The sequence below is a fragment of the Coregonus clupeaformis genome, chromosome 9, assembly GCF_020615455.1.
Source record: "Coregonus clupeaformis isolate EN_2021a chromosome 9, ASM2061545v1, whole genome shotgun sequence".
NCBI classification, from domain to species: Eukaryota; Metazoa; Chordata; class Actinopteri; order Salmoniformes; family Salmonidae; genus Coregonus; species Coregonus clupeaformis.
This window is the reverse complement of record NC_059200.1, coordinates 35,517,119-35,543,622: the sequence shown is the minus strand read 5'-3', so window position 1 is coordinate 35,543,622 and position 26,504 is coordinate 35,517,119. Positions and strand designations below refer to the sequence as shown.

Below are 26,504 nucleotides of genomic sequence, written 5' to 3'. Positions count from 1 at the left end.
AGCAAGGAGGCAATGACATGCTGTAGGCCTAAAAGATGCATAGGCTAAAAGGCATTTGTTGTTGAATTGCTACATTTTAAATATGAGTTACTATATTATTTTTGATTAGGCCTACATGTACATTGAATAATTATTTGCAGTTTTCACTATGACAATGGAAACACCCTCAAAGCACTGAATGGTCTGAACCAGTATCTGTGCGTTAGAGACCTCATGAATGGTCTTGTTACCTCCCCATTAATAGCAGCATGCAGTAGGATGCGCTGATCAGTTGATTGACAGGTGTAGGACTGTAGAACGATAAATGATAAACTTTCCTCTAGTGTGGATGCTTACCAATGTTTTATAGTTATGTAGCCTATAGTTTATCATTATAGTTATCGTTATAGTTAAGACTATTGGCTTGGTGGATGGCCCGGACCTTAACTCTGACACAACACAACTAACGTTATTATCACAACAGAACTAGCCTACTAGTAAGTCTAGCTAACATTAGCGAACTTGAATGAAATAAATATACAATTACACTTATACACTTACACTTGTTTACTTGACGTTTATTCTCTATAAATTGACTCTCAAATAATTTACTCTGGCAAGTTTGCCCCCGGTGTGCTGCAGTAGGGAAGTAAAGCAGAAGTCAAATCCATCACTTCCGTTGTTTGGCTGTGCCCATAGCAACATTCAAAAATGAGGTGGATAGTCAGATGAAAAGGGAAGCTATCTATAATAATAATATTTTGTCATAGCCTACGAATAGGACCCAGATTTTTACCTGATCAGGTCATGAGATCAGGCCCCAGAAAATACATGTACACATTTTGTCACACCACTTTTGAATCTGTGGTGCCACTTCTGATGACTTATAATGCATCTCGTTAAGTTGGCCAGTCATGCACATCCTAGAGTAAAAAACAACAACATTTGGTTGGCAGCACGTCAGGCAAACTTAACATTATCAATGCATAGGGTTGAGATAGGGTTGAATACTAGGTGACGCTATCCTCAGTCTGCACTGTCAACCTGTCCCATTTTGAGGTCCATTTGAAATGTGGAGAAACGTAATGTGCCCGCTTTCCAGGCACACAGCTCATCTGTGTCCAAGTTACCTGTGGGAGGGAAAACACACACCCCTGAGAGTGTGACCAAGCACACTAAGCATTGCACATTTTGTCTTTGTTACACTTATGGACACACATAATTCACTCGCACACTTAGAGTACACACTAATGCATTGTGATATGCTTTTGATGGCACCGTGAAATTGCATGAGAGAAAGCACTAAGGCATGATACATTTGGAAATTATGAGTTTATAAAGCAAAAAGGAGAGGGGACAAGGTTCTTTAATTAGAGAGATGTAAATAATGGCTATCTGATCGCCTTCACAAAACAGGATATTGGTATTGACCTGTTATTAAAGGGCAGAAATTAATAGGATATTATAATTAGGTGACAGGGGCTTAACAGATGAACAGGCTTTAATAAGATTGCTTCCTTTTCATCAAGGTTAAGGCTGCTGTTTGATTGTCCATCACAGGAGGAAGGTTGGCTGAGCCAAACCACTCATGCCTTTTTGCAGTTGAAAGATACTCTTTAAATTAAATCTTAAAGCTGAAATCCGCATAAGGTGATACAGCACCACTATTTTGTTGATGAAACGGAGTAGAGTCTGGCAGTGTGCTAAAAAAAAAAGTACAAAGCGCTTGTTAGGCGTTAAGCTTGTGTTAAAAGATGCTTAAAATTATTAAAAGACAAAGTGATTGTGATTGTTTGGGGAACAAAGGTAGTGGTAATATTTCATTCAGTATAGACATTTCTAGGCAACTTAACTTACCCTGTCCCGAGGCTCAACTTACCCCATACCCAGGGTAAATTCTGCCTAGAGACAACTTTTTTGGGACAAGCTATGTTTTCAAAACTGTAATGTTTACATTTATTTTGATTATTTCCAAAAATATCCTGAAATACTGTATATGTAGATATATTTGTTACAAAGAATACTATATTTCCCTTGATGGAGTGATGCTAAATGTAAAAAAACATCTCAATTTACCCCACTCTCCCCTACATATTCTGGTGTTTTATCTGGCATGCAATGATGCCAGAGGGGGGAAAAAATGTTGTTTGAATTAACTTCTTTGTTGTTGCAATATCCCAAATGGTCGTGGCAGTTTCACCAACTACGGATTCCAGCTTTAAAGGAGCACTCAGCTTTTATTCCCACTTTGTTTTGGAAGAATGAGGGGGTCCTTCAAGTGTAAAATTTAAGAAGAGGAAAAGACTCAGTGACTGATCAAACATAGTTAGTTAATATGTTTGGTGTGTGTTTGTTTTGTTTCAGCCATGATTGTGTGTATTGTTGTGCAATCATAGGAGAGAGAACTACTGTGCACAGTAGCACTTTATAATTTCAGGTAATAAAGCATGTATAATGGATTAGTAAATAGTTAATTTGTCAATTATTCATCATTACTCCCAAATTTGTAAATGTTAATAACCTAGTTATTCACACATTTATAAACAACTTTAAGTATTTAATAATGATTCATAAAATAATTTAAGATGTTTAATATAGATCATTATAAACCATTAGTTAAGTATTTTTGTGTGGCATCATATGAAGTGTGGGCTATTTATCCTTTATAAATACTTTATAAATGTTTTAAGTGACCAGTGTAATTTCTCACAAAAAGATGGACATGCCATTGGTAGACTTTCCAGCAGTACTTGATGCTCTTGAAGGTCTCAATATGGCCACTAGAGTACATATCAATGGTTAAACAATAAGCACACAATACAGAGGATGTTGAAGAAACTATATTGAACATTTTATTCCGAAACAGTCACATTGTTGTAATAGTGTAATGTGCTTATTTTACTATGATGAGTAAAATAAAGTTTTTATTCAGAAAATGCTAACATAAGCGTTTCTTGGCAGTGACTTTTCTACCAAAACCAAAGTGTGAATTGCAGTCACTCTTTAGGTTAACGCAGAACTATACTGAACAAAAATATAAACGCAACATGTAAGGTGTTGGTTCCATGTTTCATGAGTTTAAATAAAAGATCCTGGATATTTTCCATATGCACAAAAAGCGTATTTCTCTCAAATGTTGTGCACAAATCTGTTTACATCCCTGTTAGTGAGCATTTCTCCTTTGCCAAGATAATCCATCCACCTGACAGGTGTGGCATATCAAGAAGCTGATTAGACAGCATGATCATTACACAGGTGCATCTTGTGCTGGGGACAATAAAAGGCCATTCTAAAATGTGCAGTTTTGTCACACAACACAATGCCACAGATGTCTCATGTTTTGAGGGAGCGTTCCATTGGCATGCTGACTGCAGGAATGTCCACCAGAGCTGTTGCCAGTTAATTTCTCTACCATAAGCTGCCTCCAACGTCGTTTTAGAGAATTCGGCATTACGTCCAACCAGTCTCACAACCACAGATCACGTGTAACCACGCGAGCCCAGGACCTCCACATCTGGCTTCTTCACCTAAGGGATCGTCTGAGACTAGCCACCCGGACAGCTGATGAAACTGTGGGTTTGCACAACCGCAGAATTTCTGCACAAACTGTCAGAAACCGTCTCAGGGAAGCTCATCTGCGTGCTCGTCATCCTCACCAGGGTCTTGACCGGACTGCAGTTCGGTGTCGTAACCGACTTCAGTGGGAAAAGGCTCACCTTCGATGGCCACTGGCATGCTGGAGTGTGCTCTTCACGGATGAATCCCGGTTTCACCTGTACCGGCAGATGGCAGACAGCGTGTATGGAGTCGTGTGGGCTAGCAGTTTTCTGATGTCTACGTTGTGAACAGAGTGCCCCATGATAGCGGTGGGGTTATGGTGTGTGCAGGCATAAGCTACGAACAACAAAAACAATTGCATTTGATCGATGGCAATTTGAATGCACAGAGATACCGTGGTGAGATCCTGAGGCCCATTGTATTGCCACTCATGCGCTGCCATCACCTCATGTTTCAGCTTGATAATGCACGGCCCCATGTCGCAAGGATCTGTACACAATTCCTGGAAGCTGAAAATTGCCCAGTTCTTCCATGGTCTGCATGTTCACCAGACATGTCACTCATTGAGTATGTTTGAGATGCTCTGGATCGACGTGTAACCCCGAGTTCTGCGTACACTGTGGCACTCTGCCTGCGAACTCCCTTCACCGGTGAGTGCGCAGAGCTATCCCCAAACAAGAGTAGTCATCCTCGCAGCCTTCAGGCGATGAGGTTACCCCGCAAAACCTTATCCTCCGGGGAAAAGGAGATGGAATACAGGGCCCTTGACTTATATGAATGAGTTATTCAATGTGTTTCTCTGGGCTATAGTAGTAAAGGCCAAATTCAATATTTTATCAAATAATTGTTTTATTATTTATTTTGATACCTAAAGGGGTCTTAAATAAAAAATCTAATAGCTAAATGATCCGTAGTATGACCATCTGAAAAACATTCCATATGTCAGCTTAGAATCTTTATATTTTATAAACAATACAAAACATACACATACAAACGACAACATCATACAAACATCAACTACATCACACCTGACCAGACCCACTAGCACACACCCCCATCTCAAGCACCCGCATCACTTTCCGCCACATTGCCTGAAACTGCACCATTTTGTTTCTCTCCATAGCCCACGCACTTTAAATGTTTAAAAAATAAATCATTCGATTTTTGCATTGTGTTAATGATGGCGGATTGATTGATTTCAACGTTTTTAGTATACTTTTTTTTCAAGATTAGTGATGAGAAGAGAATCTCACTACACCCCCATATGCCATGTCTTGAAATATGCAGACAGACGGATTAAAAGTATGTTTACATTGTAATACTTCCGACAGCCAACTCTCCAGCTCCGCCCACAACTTCCGGACTTTATAGCATTCCCAGAAAGCATGGATTACCGAGTCATTATTAGTTTTACACTTAAGACATGACTCTGCCGTTGTGCTTTAGAATTTGTGAATTTTGTCTCTTGTATAATACATTCTATAGATTAGTTTATACTGCATTAAGCGTACCTTTTCATTAACTGTAATTTAGTTATGCTCCAACTTTCCCTCCATCTTGTGCTAACATCAGTTATTTTTAAATCTTGGTTCCAATAGTTTGTCTACATTGGTCAGTCCAAAATTACTTTTTAATTCTGTAATGGAAATAAATGTATTTCCTGTTACCAATTCATTTACGGTTTCTATGCCTTTAGTTTTCCATGTGGACCAATCTATCGGTGAATTCTGAAAAGCTATCCAAAGATTGTTCCATAAGGTTGTGTTTTTAGGAAGTCATATTGGTTCTTGTAGAATAAGTTTAATTTTCTTCCATATTGTTAGTGTTCTTAACTATGAAGTTGTTCATGTTCTTAGCTTTATCCTTTAAAATAGACACGTAAAAAGATTCTGGGGATGAGCATGCCCCCTGGCTGCCACTGCTCTTGCTCAACAACAAAAAAGCCTCTGTGTCATCACAACTTTTGGAGTTATTTCAACAAAACGATTTTGTGGTAAGTTGATCAAATTGATTGACATTTTGAAAAAGTTGTAGATATATTCCAATGAAGTTAGATCTATATATATATATTTTAAATAATAATAATAATATAATAATAATATGCCATTTAGCAGACGCTTTTATCCAAAGCGACTTACAGTCATGCGTGCATACATTTTTGTGTATGGGTGGTCCCGGGGATCGAACCCACTACCCTGGCATTACAAGCACCGTGCTCTACCAGCTGAGCTACAGAGGACCACCAGTAGGAAAGCCTTAAGATGTTTACATTTTGTTTACATTTTAGTCATTTAGCAGACGGTCTTATCCAGAGCGACTTACAGTTAGTGAGTGCATACATTTTCATACTGGCCCGCCGTGGGAATCGAACCCACAACTCTGGCGTTGCAAGCGCCATGCTCTACCAACTGAGCTACACAGGCTAGAGCGCTAGAGAGGAAAATGTAGATCATTTTTGAGTAAAGTAGTAATATGTTGGATGAGTGTGTTGGGGGGCAACTCGCCCCCAGCTACTAGGGGTAACTGGCCCCTGGGGGCTAGTTTACCCCTTTATGGTTATGAATGCGTTTCTACCTGTCATTTTGACAATGACTAGCCCAGTTAGCACTAGTTTATGCTAACTTGCTAGCTAGCAACTTCACTGGCAGTAAATGCTAGCCAGCTAGCTAGTTAGCATAAGCTGCTAGGGATGCTAGCTAGCAATCTTACTACCAGATTGTCTGAGGTAAAATACATCAAAAAAGATAACGAAACTTAATTGCAGTTGCAAATGTTTCCACTAGTGACTGATAGATTTACAGTTTCCTCCAGACGTGACGCTTGGCATTCAGGCCAAAGAGTTCAATCTTGGTTTCGTCAGACCAGAGAATCTTGTTTCTCATGGGCTGAGAGTCCTTTAGGTGCCTTTTGGCAAACTCCAAGCGGGCTGTCATGTGCTTTTTACTGAGGAGTGGCTTCCATCTGGCCACTCTACCATAAAGGCCTGATTGGCGGAGTGCTGCAGAGATTGTTGTCCTTCTGGAAGGTTCTCCCATCTCCACAGAGGAACTCTGGAGCTCTGTCAGATTGCCCATTGGGTTCTTGGTCACCACCCTGACCAAGACCCTTCTCCCCGATTGCTCAGTTTGGCCAGGCGGCCAGCTCTAGGAAGGGTCTTGGTGGTTCCAAACTTCTTCCATTTAAGAATGATGGAGACGACTTTGTTCTTGGCGACCTTCAATGCTGAAGAAATGTTTTGGTACCCTTCCCCAGATATGTGCCTCGACACAATCCTGTTTCGGAGCTCTACGAACAATACCTTCGACCTTATGGCTTAGCTTTTGCTCTGACATGCACTGCCAACTGTAGGACCTTTCATATAGACAGATCTGTGCCTTTCCAAATCATGTCTCATAGCAAAGGGTCTGAATACTTATGTAAATAAGGTATTTCCGTTTTTTATTTTTAATACATTTGCAATAAAATCGGTTTGTCATTATGGGGTATTGTGTGTAGATTGATGAGGATGATAAAAAAAAAATCAATTTTAGAATAAGGTTGTAACATAACAAAATGTGGAAATATTGAAGGGGTCTGAATGCTTTCTGAATGCACTGTATGTATCAAGTCTTGTAATACATTTGCCATTCTATTGCTTATAAGCTTAGTTATTATTTTATTGTCACAATTTATTAAACCTATGGATCTATAAGCAGCAGGGGCCTCGTCAGATTTTCCTGGTTTTAATGAAATAACTGTTTGATACATGGAACTAGGAAGTACTGAATTGAGTGACGTGTGTTGTCATTTGTGTAAATAGGGGGCCTACTTTGTCCCAAAATGTTGAATAGAATTCTGTGAGAAAGCCATCCATTCCTGGTGTTTTTCTCCACGTGAATGTTTGAACAGTATCTAATATTTCTTCTTGGGTGATCTCTGTTTTTAGTGATTATTTTTTGTCTGCAGATAATTGCTTCAGTTGTTGAGTCTAAGAAGGCTATAGGATCCATCCAACTGTTGTTTAATTCTGATTTATATACATTTTCATATAAGCTTGTAAAATTGTCATTAATCGCGTTGTAGTTTCTATTTACCGCTTTTGTATCTTTATCTTGTAAAACTATAACTGGTTTAGCATGTATTCGTTTTGTGAGAGCTGCAAGATATTTACCAGGTTTATTTGCCATTGATAGTGATTAATTTTTCATTTTTATTTCATTACAATTTCTAAATCAGATGTAACTTTAGCAGAGTATGAGATTATCATCCGTCTAATGTACACCTTAAAGGCATCCCAAATTATATCGGGGGTCGGCTTTTCTCTGTCCTCTATGTCTACATTTGTAATGATACAGTGGGGGAAAAAAGTATTTAGTCAGCCACCAATTGTGCAAGTTCTCCCACTTAAAAAGATGAGAGAGGCCTGTCATTTTCATCATAGGTACACGTCAACTATGACAGACAAAATTAGATTATTTTTTCCAGAAAATCACATTGTAGGATTTTTAATGAATTTATTTGCAAATTATGGTGGAAAATAAGTATACAATCTTTGGAGGGAGTTGAAAGTCCGTGTTGCCCAGCGACAGCCCCAAAACATCACTGCTCTAGAGGAGATCTGCATGGAGGAATGGGCCAAAATACCAGCAACAGTGTTTGAAAACCTTGTGAAGACTTACAGAAAATGTTTGACCTGTGTCATTGCCAACAAAGGGTAAATAACAAAGTATTGAGAAACTTTTGTTATGGACCAAATACTTATTTTCCACCATAATTTGCAAATAAATTCATTAAAAATCCTACAATGTGATTTTCTGTATTTTTTTTTCTCATTTTGTCTGTCATAGTTGACGTGTACCTATGATGAAAATTACAGGCCTCTCTCATCTTTTTAAGTGGGAGAACTTGCACAATTGGTGGCTGACTAAATACTTTTTTTCCCCACTGTAATCAAAGTTAACCTTATCTGTTCCATCTATCATTGAAGAACCAAGTAAAACATTTTAGCAGACATGACATATGAGGGCGGTGGGCATTCCATAGAATGGGAGGATCATAGTTATTGCATACATGATATACTGTATATAGAATGTATGGGCATGTGGGCTGAACAGACAGTTAACAAAAAACACACACAAAACACACAAAAAACATAAAGCAAAGTACGTCTTTGTACTTGAGGAGCTATACCGTTTTTTTTTTTTTTAGCTCTGACTCCTCTCCTAGTATATATATTTAAAAAAAGATGTGGATACATACATTGTACATACATTTGAAGAAAGACTGCCACTTAAGTTGAATGGAGCTGAAAGTTGGGACTAATAACTAATAACAACAAGCTAACTAATGTAAAACATACTGTGTCCATAATAAGTATATAGGTTATAGGTTAAGAACTTTTGTGAAAGATCACAGTTTGAAAGATATGGCATAAATAACTATTGTAAAATAACTATTGTAAAATTGACTGTGTCCATAAAATGTATATAGTATGTCAATTATAAGCTGGAAGTAGAGGCTTAAGCGTTGTTGTTCACTAGTTTACTCCAATTAGGGGAGGGGTGGTGGGGTTGGAAAGTAATAAAGGAAAATATATTTATAAGAAGGATATGTATATGTATTTATATGCATGTACAGTGAGGGAAAAAAGTATTTGATCAGTCTATCATTTTAATGGTAGGTTTATTTGAACAATGAGAGACAGAATAACAACAAGAAAATCCAGAAAAACGCAGGTCAAAAATGTTATCAATTGATTTGCATTTTAATGAGGGAAATAAGTATTTGACCCCTCTGCAAAACATGACTTAGTACTTGGTGGCAAAACCCTTGTTGGCAATGACAGAGGTCAGACGTTCCTTGTAGTTGGCCACCAGGTTTGCACACATCTCAGGAGGGATTTTGTCCCACTCCTCTTTGCAGATCTTCTCCAAGTCATTAAGGTTTTGAGGCTGACGTTTGGCAACTGAAACCTTCAGCTCCCTCCACAGATTTTCTATGGGATTAAGGTCTGGAGACTGGCTAGGCCACTCCAGGACCTTAATGTGCTTCTTCTTGAGCCAATCCTTTGTTGCCTTGGCCGTGTGTTTTGGGTCATTGTCATGCTGGAATACCCATCCATGAAACAACCCCAAAGAAAAACACCCCCAAAGCATATTGTTTCCACCTCCATGTTTGACGGTGGGGATGGTGTTCTTGGGGTCATAGGCAGCTCCTCCAAACACGGCGAGTTGAGTTGATGCCAAAGAGCTCGATTTTGGTCTCATCTGACCACAACACTTACACCCAGTTCTCCTCTGAATCATTCAGATGTTCATTGGCAAACTTCAGACGGGCATGTATATGTGCTTTCTTGAGCAGGGGGACCTTGCGGGCACTGCAGGATTTCAGTCCTTCACGGCGTAGTGTGTTACCAATTGTTTTCTTGGTGACTATGGTCCCAGCTGCCTTGAGATCATTGACCAGATCCTCCCGAGTAGTTCTGGGCTGATTCCTCACCGTTTTCATGATCATTGCAACTCCACGAGGTGAGATCTTGCATGGAGCCCCAGGCCGAGGGAGATTGACAGTTATTTTGTGTTTCTTCCATTTGCAAATAATCGCACCAACTGTTGTCACCTTCTCACCAAGCTGCTTGGTGATGGTCTTGTAGCCCATTCCAGCCTTGTGTAGGTCTACAATCTTGTCCCTGACATCCTTGGAGAGCTCTTTGGTCTTGGCCATGGTGGAGAGTTTGGTATCTGATTGATTGATTGCTTCTGTGGACAGGTGTCTTTTACACAGGTAACAAGCTGAGATTAGGAGCACTCCCTTTAAGAGTGTGCTCCTAATCTCAGCTCATTACCTGTATAAAAGACACCTGGAAGCCAGAAATCTTTCTGATTGAGAGTGGGTCAAATAGTTATTTCCCTCATTAAAATGCAAATCAATTTATAACATTTTTGACATGGGTTTTCTGGATTTTATTGTTGTTATTCTGTCTCTCACTGTTCAAATAAACCTACCATTAAAATTATAGACTGATCATTTCTTTGTCAGTGGGTAAACGTACAAAATCAGCATGGGATCAAATACTTTTTTCCCTCACTGTATGTATGTTTGTGTATATGAATGTATTTGTAGATGGATGGATGGATACTTGCAAAAAATATATATGGGGGATTGGAAGTGATGCAGACAATTCCATTGATGGAAGTTACAATCTATCTGCGATATTAAAGCTGATCTACCCCCTAGTACTGTGGTTGGTTTGTATTACCTTATGAATTAAATTAAAGTGTAGTGAGTGGTGGGGGTCTACTAGGGGTGAGTGGATCCTCCGAGAGACTGAAATGGGCTGAGTGGAGGCCCCACACACAACTCGGAGAAGTGTCTGATGCCCTCCCAGTCACCCCATCCCAATCCCCCGGATAAAGCTCCTCTCCATTCTCACCAATAACCACCATTAAATCTTAATTGTAATGACAAACAAGGAATAATAATGATTCGGCATCCTTTCCTAATGTGTCCCGAACTCTTATTCATTTTACAACCGGTTTACAAGTCCTAAAAAAAAGAAATACAACTACATTGTAGTATAATTAAGTCCTTCCTTCTCTCTCTCCCAAACCAACGCCATTCCTCTCCACCACCTCCTCCCTGTTCTACCCCCTGTACCCCACCCAAGCCAAGCTTATCCCCACCCCACATCTTTACTCCCCCTTGCCCACCCCAAGCCAAGCTTTTCCCACCCGCCCATCCTTACCCACCCTTGCCCCCCCAAGCCAAGCTTATCACCACCTTCCCTCCTTGCCAAGTTTATCCCAACCTTCTTCTCAAACACATTTACACCCCTCTATACATCTACGAACTCATCCATTCTCCTTCATTCATACACAGCATATACCCTATGCCTCTGCACACCCATTATCTCCCGCCCTCCTAGACATATTCATATTCACCCTCCTTCACTCTTCTATTCATATGCACAGACACATACCCACACATACACCCACTCACACCTTCTCGCCCACACACAGACCAATTATTTACAATTATTGACTTACATGCTATATTTCCTATTTTATATTGTATTTTCAGTGTCCATGTATCTCATTGGCATCGGCTAATTCTATCATTACTTCCTAGAGAAGAACAGTTACTTTGGAGACAATAGAGTCTAGGTTGTATTGGGGGAGGGGGAAGGAATATTGTCTCAATTTACGATAAGCTGGTTTTTGTCATCACTGTATGTAGCCTAGTGTGCTTATCTATTTTTTCCACTTCTGCCTCTCCTCAGTGCACTGGGCTCTCATTCAACTGGAAATGTTTCCTGCAGTCTGTTCAGGGCTTCATCGGTGCTTGTGTACTCCATTCTCGGTGTTCCCGTCCATACGCACAGTACTGCCGGGAATCAGAGTTGAGACTTGATTCCTTTTACCTCCAGTCACTGTCTGATCGGAATGAATTGCTTGCATTTTTTCCTCAGCCTAGCAGACAGGTCCTGGACGAATGGAAGAGACTGGCCCTGGACCTTGATCTCCTTTCCCTCCTGTTCCCTCAGAATGTTGACTTTGGTCTGATAGTTCCCCAGCTCAAAGATTACCATGCGAGGGTATTTAGCGTTCTTCTGCTTCACACAGATCCGATGGCATCGCTGCATATCCTCCAGTTGTCACGCCCTGGCTCTGGGGACTCTTAAATGTTGAGCCAGGGTGTGGAGTTTCTATGTCATATTTTCTATGTTGTGTTTTCTAGATCATGTAGATCTATGTTGGACAAGGTGGTTCCCAATCAGAGGCAGCTGTAGCTCGTTGTCTCTGATTGGGGACATACTTAGGCAGCCGTTTGGCACCAGTCTGTGTGGGATCTTGTTCCGTTAAGGTTTGTTTTGTGTAACCTAGGACTTCACGTTTCGTTTGTTTGTTGTTTTGTCGTGAGTTAAGTACTTAATAAAATGTACGCTTATCACGCTGCGCCTTGGTCCGTATCTTCCATAAACGATCGTGACAGAAGATCCCACCAAAAGAGGACCAAGCAGCGTGTCCAGGAACAGACAGCCTGGACCTGGGAGGAGATCCTGGACGGGAAGGGATCCTGGACTTGGGAGGACATTCAGGCCGGAATGGATCGCCGTCCTTGGGAGGAGACTGTGGAGGCGCGCTATAGAGAGGAGCAGCGGCAACGCAGAGGGTACCGGCCGAGGAGGAAGCCCGAGAGACAGCCCCAATAAAACATTTTTGGGGGGCTAAAAGGGTGGTTGGCGGAGCCTAGGGTTAGAGCAGAGCCAACTCCCCGTACTCAGGCTAGGAAGCGTGTGACTGGGCAGGCTCCGTGTTATGCGGAGCCACGTACTGTGCCGCGAGTGTTCCGGCACAGTCCTGTACGTCCTGTGCTAACAACACGCATGTGTCGTGCAAAGATGGGCATTCAGCCAGGACGGGGTGTGCCGGCTCAACGCTCGTGGTCTCCAGTACGCCTCCTCGGTCCCGTATATCCTGCGCCAGTGCCACGCGCTGTAGCGCCAGTACGAGTGCACAGCCCCGTACGTCCTGTGCTGATGCCTCACACGTATTGTGTGGAAGTAGGCATTCAGCCAGGACGGGTTGTGTCAGCTCTTCGCACCAGACCTCCAGTCCGCCTCCACAGTCCGGCCCGGCCCGTTCCGGCTCCCCGCACCAAGCCAGTGGTGCGTGTTCCCAGTCCAGCCCGGCCTGTTCCTGCTCCCCGCACCAAGCCAGTGGTGCGTGTTCCCAGTCCAGCCCGGCCTGTTCCTGTCCCTCGCACCAAGCCAGTGGTGCGCGTCGCCAGCCCGGTCCGGCCAGTTCCTGCTCCCCGCACCAAGCAAGTAGTGCGTGTTCCCAGTCCAGCCCGGCCTGTTCCTGTCCCTCGCACCAAGCCAGTGGTGCGCATTGCCAGCCTGGTCCGGCCTGTTCCTGTCCCTCGCACCAAGCCAGTGGTGCGCGTCGCCAGCCCGGTCCGGTCCGTTCCTGCTCCCCGCACCAAGCCAGTGGTGCGCGTCGTCAGCCCGGTCCGGCCCGTTCCTGCTCCCCGCACCAAGCCAGTGGTGCGCGTCGTCTGCCCGGTCCGGCCCATTCCTGCTCCCCGCACCAAGACAGTGGTGCGCGTCGTCAGCCCGGTCCGGCCCGTTCCTGCTCCCCGCACCAAGCCAGTGGTGCGCGTCGTCAGCCCGGTCCGGCCCGCTCCTGCTCCCCGCACCAAGCCAGTGGTGCGTGTGTCCAGTCCGGCACGGCCCGTGCCTGTTCCACCGGTGCCTGGTCCGGCACCGGTCAGCTGCTCCACTCCGGAGCCAGAGCAATCCGCTCCACCGGGGTCCGGTCCAACTCCTGTCAGCGGATCCACTCCGGAGCCAGAGCAATCCACTCCACCGGTGCCCAGTCCAGCTCCGGCCAGCGGCTCCAGTCCGGAGCCTGTACAGATCGATCCACCGTCGTCGGGTCCAGCTCCAGTCTGCGGTGCCAGACCAGACCAGGGGCGCAATGGGGAGGTGGAGAGTAAGTGGTGGTCACGCCCGGAGCCGGATCAACCTCCGAGGCGGAATGCCCACCCGGCCCCTACCCTGTTGTGTTTGTGTGGCGCGGTCGCAGTCCGCACCTTTGGGGGGGGGGGGGGTACTGTCACGCCCTGGCTCTGGGGACTCTTAAATGTTGAGCCAGGGTGTGGAGTTTCTATGTCATATTCTCTATGTTGTGTTTTCTAGATCGTGTAGATCTATGTTGGCCAGGGTGGTTCCCAATCAGAGGCAGCTGTAGCTCGTTGTCTCTGATTGAGGACCATACTTAGGCAGCCGTTTGGCACCAGTCTGTGTGGGATCTTGTTCCGTTAAGGTTTGTTTTGTGTAACCTAGGACTTCACGTTTCGTTTGTTTGTTGTTTTGTCGTGAGTTAAGTACTTAATAAAATGTACGCTTATCACGCTGCGCCTTGGTCCGTATCTTCCATAAACGATCGTGACACCAGTGACACATCCACGTCAAGCTCCTCCGATATCAGCTTGATCACGTAGCTGGAAAGGTCCCCTTTTTCCTCGTCTTCTGGTAGGGACAATATTCGGATATTATTTTGTCTCGATCTATTTTCTAGCTGATCCAGTTAATCTTCGAAAGTTTGCACCTTTGTTTCCAGAAGGCCAAATTTGTTGTCTTGTTCGTGCACGCACCCATCCTGTATATGCGTATCTGATAGATTCTACTTTCCATTTGAGAAAATCTACTTTTTTAACAACAGATTGTAACGTTTGTTTTGGTGAGCATTGAGAACATTTTAGCTGTGTTTCCCTGGATATCCTTTAGCTGTTCATTGCTCTCATTTGCATCTCCAAGTTGTCTTTTCCTCTAAGGGAAGCCATGGCTTGTTGGGTGCCAGTCTCAGCGTCGCTTTACTCACAGATTGGTTTGCTGTTATGTATAACTGACCGCTCACTCTCTCCCGGATGCTTGGGGATACAGTATATTGATCTGTCTATTTTAAAGGCTTAATTTAAACTATGTTGTCTGGCTTCTACACATAATCACAGTTTTGACGGTACAAATTTGAGCTACTATCTCCCCATGCGTCCTATCGGTAACCGCATGTGCCTCAAATTAAGTGTTTTGACAACTTTCAAATGTAGTAACAGGTCCACGTAGAATAAACAACCCTTTATATGATACCATTGCAGCAGTGTTCTACTAATATAACAATGTGCACCTTTCACCTTCCATTGTCATTCCCAGCTGATACAAATACAGATACTGTGTCTATCTGCATTTTTTATTTTGCCCTTTCCTGTGTGGTGTCCCGTACACAACAGGAGTTCCCTGATCCTGGTGGAGAATACACAGGGTTTCTCCCTCCCCATATTGACTGATACCATTAAATTAAATGATAGAAAAGACAAAAGTAAAAGTTTTGTCAAGTAAGATTTTTATGAATGCAAGTTCTCTCTATTCCGAGACATCTGTATCAAGCTGGTCGGTCAGTCTGGACTCCATCACATCATCTTGCAAGTCTCCATTTGCTGGCTACATACATGTGTCTGTGAACACATAGTCACTGTTCTATTACCAATGGCAGTTAAGACAGGTGATATCTGACGCACAAACAGATACTATGTTGAAGTTTGAACAGGTCAGATGAAACCCTACCCAATTGTGGACTCCCCATCAAATGACTGAGGCTGGCGTCTGACAAAAGCATCTCCAGTCCATCTGTAGAAATAGGTAGAGTTGAGGCAGAGTTCATCAGTGACACATGGAATGAAAACGGTGTTGCTATTACGATACATTTATACTGTACTGTATTATGAATCATCAACTTCAGTCCCACATTGTGGATGTGTTGAGTGCCAGCTCTGCGTTTCATGCATCTGTGAACACATACACACAGTCACTGTTCTACTGCCAATGGCAGTTAGGGATAGGTTATATCTGACACACAAACATACTATGTTGAAGTTTGAACAGGTCAGACTAAACCTACCTAATTCTGTTCTCCCCATCGACGACCATTGGTGAGCAAGCACGAGGTAAGGCTGGAGGTGAAGTGTGCTCCTGGCCCCTCATCAAAGATACTGGTTGGTTACACACAAACACACACAGCCCACTGGGCATAGACATCAGTTCAATGCCTAGTTTTGATTTACATTTGGTTGAGTTGTCAACTAATATGAATTCAACGTGAAATCAACAAAACATTTCACCATGTCATTGGATTTAGGTTAAAATAGGTGAAAATAGGTCACCAACCTGATTCAAGTGTTCTCCCCTACCCTGAAGCGGGGCTGGTATCTGGCTACTGCCTCAGCCTTTTCTGGTCTATCATACTCTGAGCAAAGGGAGACGGGTACAGGCACCCTTTGGAACAGCTCCTGATATGGCTAGGGGGTTACCACCACACTGCTGAACAGCAAATCCAACAGGTTTTGTACGTAGCCTGTCAATGAAATAAAATGTTAGGATCAAAGTTTAAAAACAAGCACTTATTCCTTGTAGTTGACAGGTTTGTATCAACAGTAATCTTACCGAAAGTAGGATCACTTTTCAGAGCCCGCACAGAGTATTGTTCTCCCTTGTACTTGGGTTACCAGATGGAGTATCGTCACTCCCCTGTAGCCATGGTTGCTTAGGCTCGGTTGGCATTCTCATTGTAATGCATTACTGTGAGGAGCAGTGTTGGCAAAGAACACAACTAGTCAGCAATATTACAGAAGTATTAAGTATGTGTAAGTATCACTTTTGTACCTAAATGACATAGCAATAAAACTGAAAATAACATACCTTAAAACATCAATTAAACGCAGTGTCTCAAATAGCCACCTGTCCCTTTTAATAGCCAGGCAACGGCACACATTTCAGCAAATAAACACCTGTTTCAAATAAACGCTGGGTATAAATAAATTGTTTACGAGGTTACCATGAATCACCATGAATTGTTTACAAGGTTTAATGTTTGATTTGTTACATTAAATAATTAAATAATGTCTCAAATAAATTATGGATTTCATCCGTTATCATCCTTATATGAACTGTAACTCAGTAAAATCTTCAATTGTTGCGTTTATATTTTTGTTGAGTGTAATTCTATGCTTTTTTTTTTACGATATCTAATTGGTAGTTACAGTCTTGTCCCATCACTGCAACTCCCCTACGGACTCAGGGGAGGCGAATGTCGAGAGCCATGCGTCCCCCGAAACACAACCATGCCACGCCGCACTGCTTCTTGACACACTGCTTGCTTAACCCGGAAGCCAGCCACACCAATGTGTCGGAGGAAACACCGTCCAGCTGGCGACCGAAGTCAGCTTGCAGGCACCCGGTCCACCACAAGGAGTCTTTAGAGCACGATGGGACAAGGAAATCCCGGCTGGCCAAACACTCCCCTAACCTGGACAACGCTGGGTCAATTGTGTGCCGCCTCATGGGTCTCCCGTTCACTGCCAGCTGTGACAGCCTGGGATCGAACCCGGGTCTGTAGTGACGCCTCAAGCACTGCGATGCAGTGCCTTAGACCGCTGCGCCACGTAATTCTATGCTTTACCGATGTAGATTGACTGTAGCTCCAGATTTGGATTAGATTCAAGCCGGTGCGCCGTTAAACTATGCAACCAACTGTGCCATGTTTTGCTATAGCCCTGGGTTGGTTTGTGTTTGTTGCTTCTAGTTAATGCACAGTTGTAGTCAGAAATGAATTAGTTACCACTATAGCTGCATCCAATATTTATTTTTGCCCTAGACATGGGTTGCACCTCCGTCACTCGGTCGTGTCATTTCATTGTTATGAAAGTGTCCAACGGCTACTGGTGCCTAACATTCTGAACGGATGCTAATGTGACTGTTTCGTCTAAATTACACTAACTTATAGTGGCATAGAAATATGATTACATTGATAAAGTAGGCAAATAATTTGTAGGAAACAACCTTGCCATCATTGATGTCGTCAAATTTCCTTTAGAGAGATGGCAATGTTGCCATTACTAGCAAGTTTGTCAAAAATAGCTAGTAATGCTAATGTTAGCTAGCTAAAATACGGTGGTGTCCCCTCAATCTTAGTTAGCTGGCTAAACTTATACTGCAGCTAAAGTCAATCTGGCGATATCACAATCATGACAAAAGGTCTTCCTACTAATTATTTGCCTAATTTTTAAATGTTATTGTGTTTTCAAGCCAAATCCGAGTTGTATTGAGGTAGCCAGCTAGCTAGGAAGCTAGATAACTAATGTCAGCTAGCCTGCCTCGCTAGCATTGTGATAGTGATAATGATTATTAAAATATACAGATACATAACCAGCAGTGTCTAGCTATACTCACCACCACTGGTCGCGGGTTTGACCATTGACAGCCAGCATCAAATGTCATCTGGCCATCTAAGATTGTGTGAACTGCATTCACAGTTAGCATCAATTTAGTATGGAAGCCCATCTCCACTTGGTTGAAGTTGGAAAAACCTTCCAGAGCAAAATGTGTGTTTCACACAAAGCTATCATTACTGGTGCAGACTTGGGGACAGAATGGAAAGTCTGTAGAGGACTTTTGTTGACATGCACTGTAATTGTAATTCAAACCCAACCCTCAAGTAACTCGACACATTTACTTACAAAACTCAATTTTGGACGAGACTGACTTTATGACAAAAATTATCCTATGCATACTTTGTAGTCAATTTTGACACTAGAATAAATATTTATGACTCATATCAATGCCACATAGGCTGTTTTCTAAATGAGAAGTTGGTTTTTAGGGGCAGTTTCTCTTTAATTGCTACCCAGAAATGATTTGATCTTGATATAAAAACAGCTGCATTGGGCCTTTAAAATTGAAGCAGTTTGCCTACACTCTTAGAAAAAAGGGTTCCAAAAGAGTTCTTCAGTTGTCCCCATAGGAGAACCCTTTTTGGTTCCACAGAGAATCCTTTTTGTTTACAGGTAGAACCCTTTTGGATTCCATGTAGAACCCTCTTTGGAAAGGGTTCTACATGGAACCCTTTCAGGTTCTACCTGGAACCAAAAGGGTCCTACCATAGGGACAGTTTAGTTTCAAGATAGCACCTTTTTTTTGTAGAGTCGATTTTTTTAAGGACATTTTCATCACACAATAAATATATGTGATAGTTTGATGCAAAGCGCAATAACTAGGGGGTTTTATGAGTGTCAATTTTTTTATTCATGTTTGATCATTTTAGAGGTCAATAAAGCTGTTACAGTAGGATGCCATGGAGAAAATGCTTGGCAAGCATTAGGTGAGGCTGTATATTAACAGCACTGATAGTAAAGACCTGGGTAGATTGACGTTTTACTCTGTTTGATGCACCATGCTGAGATTAGTTAAATTGGAATGAAATTGGGTGTTAAATAAATATCTGGCAGAATCTGACAGTGACAAATGGGAAGGGCCTGAGGATGCAGAAGTTGGTGCTTCCTTACAGAGCAAACGTACTGTTTGTAATATTCGTAGTGTCACTGTTAACCCCAATGGCACCAAACTACAGTATGTCACATTGTTGTTCCTTGAATATTGAAACTCTGCCAGCATGGTTGTGTATTTCAGTGTAATCTTTCAGTCGTTCTGCCAGAGGTTCACACTACTGAGAATCAAAGTTATATTCTTCAAGAATCAATGGGTATACAGTGGGGAAAAAAAGTATTTAGTCAGCCACCAATTGTGCAAGTTCTCCCACTTAAAAAGATGAGAGAGGCCTGTAATTTTTATCATAGGTACACGTCAACTATGACAGACAAAATGAGATTTTTTTCCCCAGAAAATCATATTGTAGGATTTTTAATGAATTTATTTGCAAATTATGGTGGAAAATAAGTATTTGGTCAATAACAAAAGTTTCTCAATACTTTGTTATATACCCTTTGTTGGCAATGACACAGGTCAAACATTTTCTGTAAGTCTTCACAAGGTTTTCACACTGTTGCTGATATTTTGGCCCATTCTTCCATGCAGATCTCCTCTAGAGCAGTGATGTTTTGTGGCTGTCGCTGGGCAACACAGACTTTCAACTCCCTCCAAAGATTGTATACTTATTTTCCACCATAATTTGCAAATAAATTCATAAAAAATCCTACAATGTGATTTTCTGGAAAAAATTATCTCATTTTGTCTGTCATAGTTGACGTGTGCCTATGATGAAAATTACAGGCCTCTCTCATCTTTTTAAGTGGGAGAACTTGCACAATTGGTGGCTGACTAAATATTTTTTTCCCCCACTGTATATCATTAATAAAAGTCCAAAGTGTATATAGCAGTCGCAGATTGCCCCTTTAAAGGGATTTAACTTAACTATTCATGGGTAGCTATATTGTCAACAAACCATGCTTAATTGTCTATATTAATATTTTGTTATGCATCATAGCATAATGCAAATGCCAACAAAACACCACAGTAAATCGCTAAGCAATTTAATTATACATTTTCAAATTTTGCTGATGTTGTCGAAATGGGAATGAAATGAAGACATAATGATCTCATACCACATGGGGTTTCAATCATTCCCTACCTGTCAAACCAATTTTTTCTCACAATGAAACAGAAAATACTTATTACATTGCATCCAATATGCCATTGCTTTGCTACAACAAAATCAGTTTCAACAAATGGTGTTTATTGGAAACAATTTCCATAATTTCAGTGATTAAGAATCAGATGTTTTAAATTAGACAGAGTGGGGTTTTAGTCTTGGCAAATGTTTTACACCACCTCCACCCCTGACCCCGTCCCGCTCAATCAGCTGGGGCTTTGCAGGGAGTATGGTGCCCTCCCCTCCCTCATCTCCTGAAGAGGCAGCCCTGGCACTGATCATGCGTTACACAGCCTTTCCTTAAATTCGCAAGAGGCCAATATGTATCTCACCGGAGAAAGCATCTGGGTGAGCGAAACAGCGCCCCTCTGTATGTGTAGCCCATCTATCTGATGCTGTCTGGTCAAAAAGAGTATGATATTGTTGCCGCCCGTAGCATTGAATGCAAGGGAAGCCAACAGGCTTTTGGCCTCCCGTGATAATTTTTTCAATACAATAATAGCCAATCAGCGTTGAGCTAAACTGAGTGAGCTCAACTGTGAATGGTTCTGGAGCACCAAAAAAAAGTGTCAAGGGAAGCCAGTTTGGATTTGGCTTCACACCAATCACATCGCATCAAAAGCCAAACATCATTGACAGAAGAAAAACGTTAATTGTTTCATCTCGTTGTGTTGTTGAAAAGCTGAAATGTCTTGATTCAATAAGTATTCAACCCCTTTGTTATGGCAAGCCTAAATAAGTTCAGGACAAAAAATGTGCTTAACAAGCCACATAATAAGTTGCATGGATTCACTCTGTGTGCAATAATAGTGTTTCACATGATGTTTGAATGGCTACCTCTTCTCTGTACCCCACACAAACAATTATCTGTAAGGTCCCTCAGACGAGCAGTGAATTTCAAACACAGATTCAATCACAAAGACCAGGGAGGTTTTCCAATGCCTCGCAAAAAATGGCACTTATTGGTAGATGGGTAAAAAAAAAAAAAAAAAAGACATTGAAAATTCCTTTGAGTATGGATAAGTTATTAATTACACTCTGGATTGTGTATCAATATACCCAGTCACTACAAAGATGCAGGCGTCCTTCTTAACTCAGATGCCGGAGAGGAAGGAAACTGCTCAGTGATTTCACCATGAGGCCAACAGTGACTTTAAAACAGTTACAAAGTTTAATGGCTGTGATAGGAGAAAACTGAGGATGGATCAACAACATTGTAGTTACTCAGCAATACTATCCTAATTGACAGAATGAAAAGAAGGAAGCTTGTACAGAATACAAATATTCCAAAACATGCATCGTGTTTGCAACAAGACACTAAAGTAATTTTGCTAAACATGTGGCAAAGCAATTCACTTTTTGTCCTGAATACAAAGTGTTATGTTTGGGGCAAATTCAATAAAACACATTACTGAATACCACTCTCCACATTTTCAAGAATAGTGGTGGCTGCATCATGTTATGAGTATGCTTGTAGTCGTTACAGACTGGGGAGTTTTTCAGGATAAAAAATCAACTGAATGGAGCTAAGCACAGGGAGGAAAATCTGGTTGAGTCTGCTTTCCACCAGACATTGGGAAATGAATTCACCTTTCTGAAACACAAGGCCAAACCTACACTGGAGTTTCTTACCAAGAAGACAGTAAATGTTCCTGAGTGGCCGAGTTACAGTTTTCACTTAAATATGCTTGGAAATCTATGGCAAGACCTGAAAATGGTTGTCTAGCAATGAACAACAACAAATTTGACAGAGCTTGAATAAGTTTTTATAGAATAATTGGCAGATGTTGCACAATCCAGGTGTGGTAGGCTCTTAGAGACTTACCCAGAAAGACTCACAGCTGTAATCTCTGCAAAAGGTTATTCTAACATGTATTGACTCAGGGGGTTAAATACTTATCTAATCAAGATATATTAATGTTTTATTCGTTTTTTTGTACAAATGTTCAAATTTTTCTTCCACTTTGACATTACATAATATTTTGTGTATATCGTTGACCAAAAAATGACAACTAAATCCATTTTAATCTCACTTTGTAACACAGCAAAATGTGGAATAAAGTCAAGGGATGTGAATACATTCTGAAGGCACTGTAATTAGGCCTATTGTTGGGTTAGGCTACTGTATAGGCCTAGGCAATTATTTAACAAACTATCTTGAATGGATAGGACACACATCATAGGCTACCAGTGGTGGCCCGTTGGTAGGTTCATGAAATGGGTTTCCATGGCCGAGCAGCCGCACCCAAGTCTAAGATCACCATGCACAATGCCAAGCTTCAGCCGGAGTGGTGTAAAGCTCGCCGTCATTGGACTGTGGAGTAGTGAAAACGCGTTCTCTGGAGTGATGAATCCAATTCACCATCTGGCAGTCCGACGGATGAATCTGGGTTTGGCGGATGCCAGGAGAACGCTACCTGCCCGTATAGTGCCACTGTAAAGTTTGGTTGGGGAGGAATAATGGTCTGGGGCAGTTTTTCATGGTTTGGGCTAGGACCCTTAGTTCCAATGAAGGGAAATCTAAACGCTACAGCATACAATGACATTCTAGACGATTCTTTGCTTCCAACTTCATGACAACAGTTTGGGAAAGGCCCTTTACTGTTTCAGCATGACAATGCCCCAGTTCACAAAGCGTGGTCCATACAGAATGGTTTGTCGAGATCGGTGTGGAAGAACTTGACTGGCCTGCACAGAGCCCTGACCTCAACCCCATTGAACACCTTTGGTATTAATTGGAATGCTGACTGCGAGCTAGGCCTAATCGCCCAACATCCGTGCCCCGCCTCACTAATGCTCTTGTGGCTGAATGGAAGCAAGTCCCTGCAGCAATGTTCCAACATCTACTGGAAAGCCTTCCCAGAAGAGTAGAGGCTGTTATTGCAGCAAAGGGGGTACCAACTCAATATTAATGCCCATGATTTTGGAATGAGATATTCGACAAGCGGGTATCCACATACTTTTGGTCATGTAGTGTGTATACAGTGGCTTAAAAAAGTATTCACCCCCCTTGGCATTTGTCCTATTTTGTTGCCTTACAACCTGGAATTATAATGGGTTTGTATCATTTGATTCACACAACATGCCTACCACTTTGAAGATGCAAAATATTTGTTCTTGTGAAACAAACAAGAAATAAGACAAACAAACAGAAAACTTGAGCATGCATAACTATTCACCCCCCCAAAGTCAATACTTTGTAGAGCTACCTTTTGCAGCAATTACAGCTGCAAGTCTTGGCACATCCAGCCCCTGGGGTTTTTGCCCATTTTTCAAGGCAGAACTGATCCAGCTCCTTCAAGTTGGATGGCTTCCGCTGGTGTACAGCAATCTTTAAGTCATACCACAGATTTTCAATTGGATTGAGATCTGGGCTTTGACTAGGCCATTCCAAGACATTTAAATGTTTCCCCTTAAACCACTCGAGTGTTGCTTTAGCAGTATGCTTAGGGGTCATTGTCCTGCTGGAAGGTGAACCTCTATACCAGTCTCAAATCTCTGGAAGACTGAAACAGGCCACCACCATGCTTCACTGTGGGGATGGTGTTCTCGGGGTGATGAGAGGTGTTGGGTTTGCGTCAGACATAGCGTTTTCCTTGATGGCCAAAAAGCTAAATTTTAGTCTCATCTGACCAGAGTACCTTCTTCCTTAAGTTTGGGGAGTCTCATGTTTGGGGAGTCTCCCACATGCCTTTTGGCAAACAACAAACGTGTTTGCTTATTTTTTTCTTTAAGCAATGGCTTTTTTTCTGGCCACTCTTCCATAAAGCCCAGCTCTGTGGAGTGTACGGCTTAAAGTGGTCCTATGGACAGATACTCCAATCTCCGCTGTGGAGCTTTGCAGCTCGTTCAGGGTTATCTGTGGTCTCATTGTTGCCTCTCTGATGAATGCCCTCCTTGCCTGGTCCTTGAGTTTTGGTGGGTGGCCCTCTCTTGGCAGGTTTGTTGTGGTGCCATAATCTTTCCATTTTTTTATAATGGATTTAATGGTGCTCCATGGGATGTTCAAAGTTTGGTCTTCATGGTGCCGCTTGCTTGGTGGTGCCCCTTGCTTAGTGGTGTTGTAGACTCTGGGGCCTTTCAGAACAGGTGTATATATACTGAGATCATGTGACAGATCATGTGACACTTAGATTGCACACAGGTGGACTTTATTTAACTAATTATGTGACTTCTGAAGGTAATTGGTTGCACCAGATCTTATTTAGGGGCTTCATAGCAAATGGGGTGAATACATGTGCACGTACCACTTTTCCATTAATTATTTATTTTTTAGAATTTTTTGAAACAAGTTATTTTTTTTCATTTCACTTCACCAATTTGGACTATTTTGTGTATGTCCATTACATTAAATCCAAATAAAAATAATTTTAAATTACAAGTTGTAATGCAACAAAATAGGAAAAACGCCAAGGGGGGTGAATACTTTTGCAAGGCACTGTATTTGCTATGAGGGGGGACTGCATCAATGAGATTGCAGGGTTGAATTTGTATTTGTTTATAGAATTTTAACAGCACAAAGTAAAATGAACTGTCCTGTGGCACTGAAATGTGCACTCAGATCTTCTGGAGCTACTCTATCAGGTTGTCAACATTAAGAGCAAATTGTACTTGATTTGTAACAAACCAATCATAACAGTGTCATCATGGCGGCCGCAACAGCTTGACATTCATTGGGAGCCTGGGACCTGAACCGGAGATCCACACCCATCAACAGTCGAAGGATAGAGGGAAACACTAGCTAGAACCTTCTCGCAGATCTGGTAGTACAAAAAATACATAGCTCTGTGCCCAATTCGCAACACTGCAGTTAGATGCTAGCTTTTGGACACTAGCTAACGGCAAGCTAGCATACCAATCAAGTCTAACTAAAGTTAATGCTGAGCTCATCATGCTTGGGACAGTATGCTAGCTAGCTATCCCCAGTTAGATAATGTGTTTTCACTTGTCGCATCTGTGCTTGTTGCATTTTCCCTGTGCTAGCCTTGTGTCAGCAATGCACTCGTGAGCTGGATGTGTGCTGCTCGTTCTAAAAATATAACTTTTGGTTATCAAAACAGTGGCAGCATGTGCAGCAGTGGTGATTCTGTCATTACATTCAAAAGGGAAATAGGTGTATTTATGCTGTTGTTCAAATGTACAGATCACTTTATTCTGTATACAGTATCTTTCCAAAGAAACAACTTTCTGTCATGCTATTTGGTTGACAATATGACAACTGGTAAGTGGACATTCCCCCTTTCTCTTTATATTGTATATTTTTCCATGCATAAAACCCTCCATAGTCTGTTGTCTTTATATCATACTGTATGCCCAAGGGCAGCAATTATGGTGTCTCTAACTGTATTTAGACATAGCCTATTTAAAACAAGTTGTTTCATTTTATTCAAATTTGATTTGAATTATTCATATTAGTGCTAATGCTATATTTACAAATATATATTTTCATATTGAAGCCATGCAATTAGCCTACTTAGAACAATGTGAACTGCAAACATGTTCAGCATATTTAGCAAATATGGGATAGGCCTACATTTCGTTATTTTGTTTGTTTCTGTAGGCTATTTATGACGGACTAACATTCGAAATGGAGTTGCTAACAAAAGACCGTAAGTACACAACTTGAAGGAACCACATATTTAGCCATGTTCTGATTGGCCAGTGAAGGGTCAAACCTTGACACACCTGCAACTCATTTACTCATCAAAATACAGCCCCTTCGCGCCACGGCCAGCTATTGCACCCATAATTCCCGCTGTGAACATAGCAAAAATATTTCTGACACACCCCCCGGACTTATAGCGCTACAACCATCACTAAGATTTAACATTGTGTTAGGTTCTGATAAAATAGAGACCTATGTCTTTTAACTCTTAGATGTTAAGTTTCCTAAATAGGAGACTTCATATTGTAGTACAATAAAGCCCCATTTGTCTGCTCTCCGCTCCCACTTTCTCAGCGGAGCTTACATTACGTGTCAGGTTTCAG

The 26,504-nt window shown here is 41.9% G+C and overlaps 1 long non-coding RNA gene across 3 annotated transcripts in view; it reads right to left on the bottom strand.

Moving 5' to 3' along the window:
- Positions 1 to 15,398: 15,398 nt before the first annotated feature.
- Positions 15,399 to 26,504, bottom strand: part of LOC121582899 — a 51,786-nt gene continuing 40,680 nt past the window's right edge. The window contains exons 2-7 of one of the 3 annotated variants that reach the window (XR_006003416.2): positions 16,772 to 16,860; positions 16,517 to 16,651; positions 16,241 to 16,427; positions 15,975 to 16,097; positions 15,641 to 15,861; positions 15,399 to 15,531 (exon numbers count right to left, since the gene is read on the bottom strand). This is a non-coding gene — a long non-coding RNA (uncharacterized LOC121582899). Of the gene's footprint in view, positions 15,532 to 15,640; positions 15,862 to 15,974; positions 16,098 to 16,240; positions 16,428 to 16,516; positions 16,652 to 16,771; positions 17,030 to 26,504 lie in introns of those variants that run through there. The other 2 variants (XR_006661418.1, XR_006003417.2) reach the window with 2 other exon arrangements.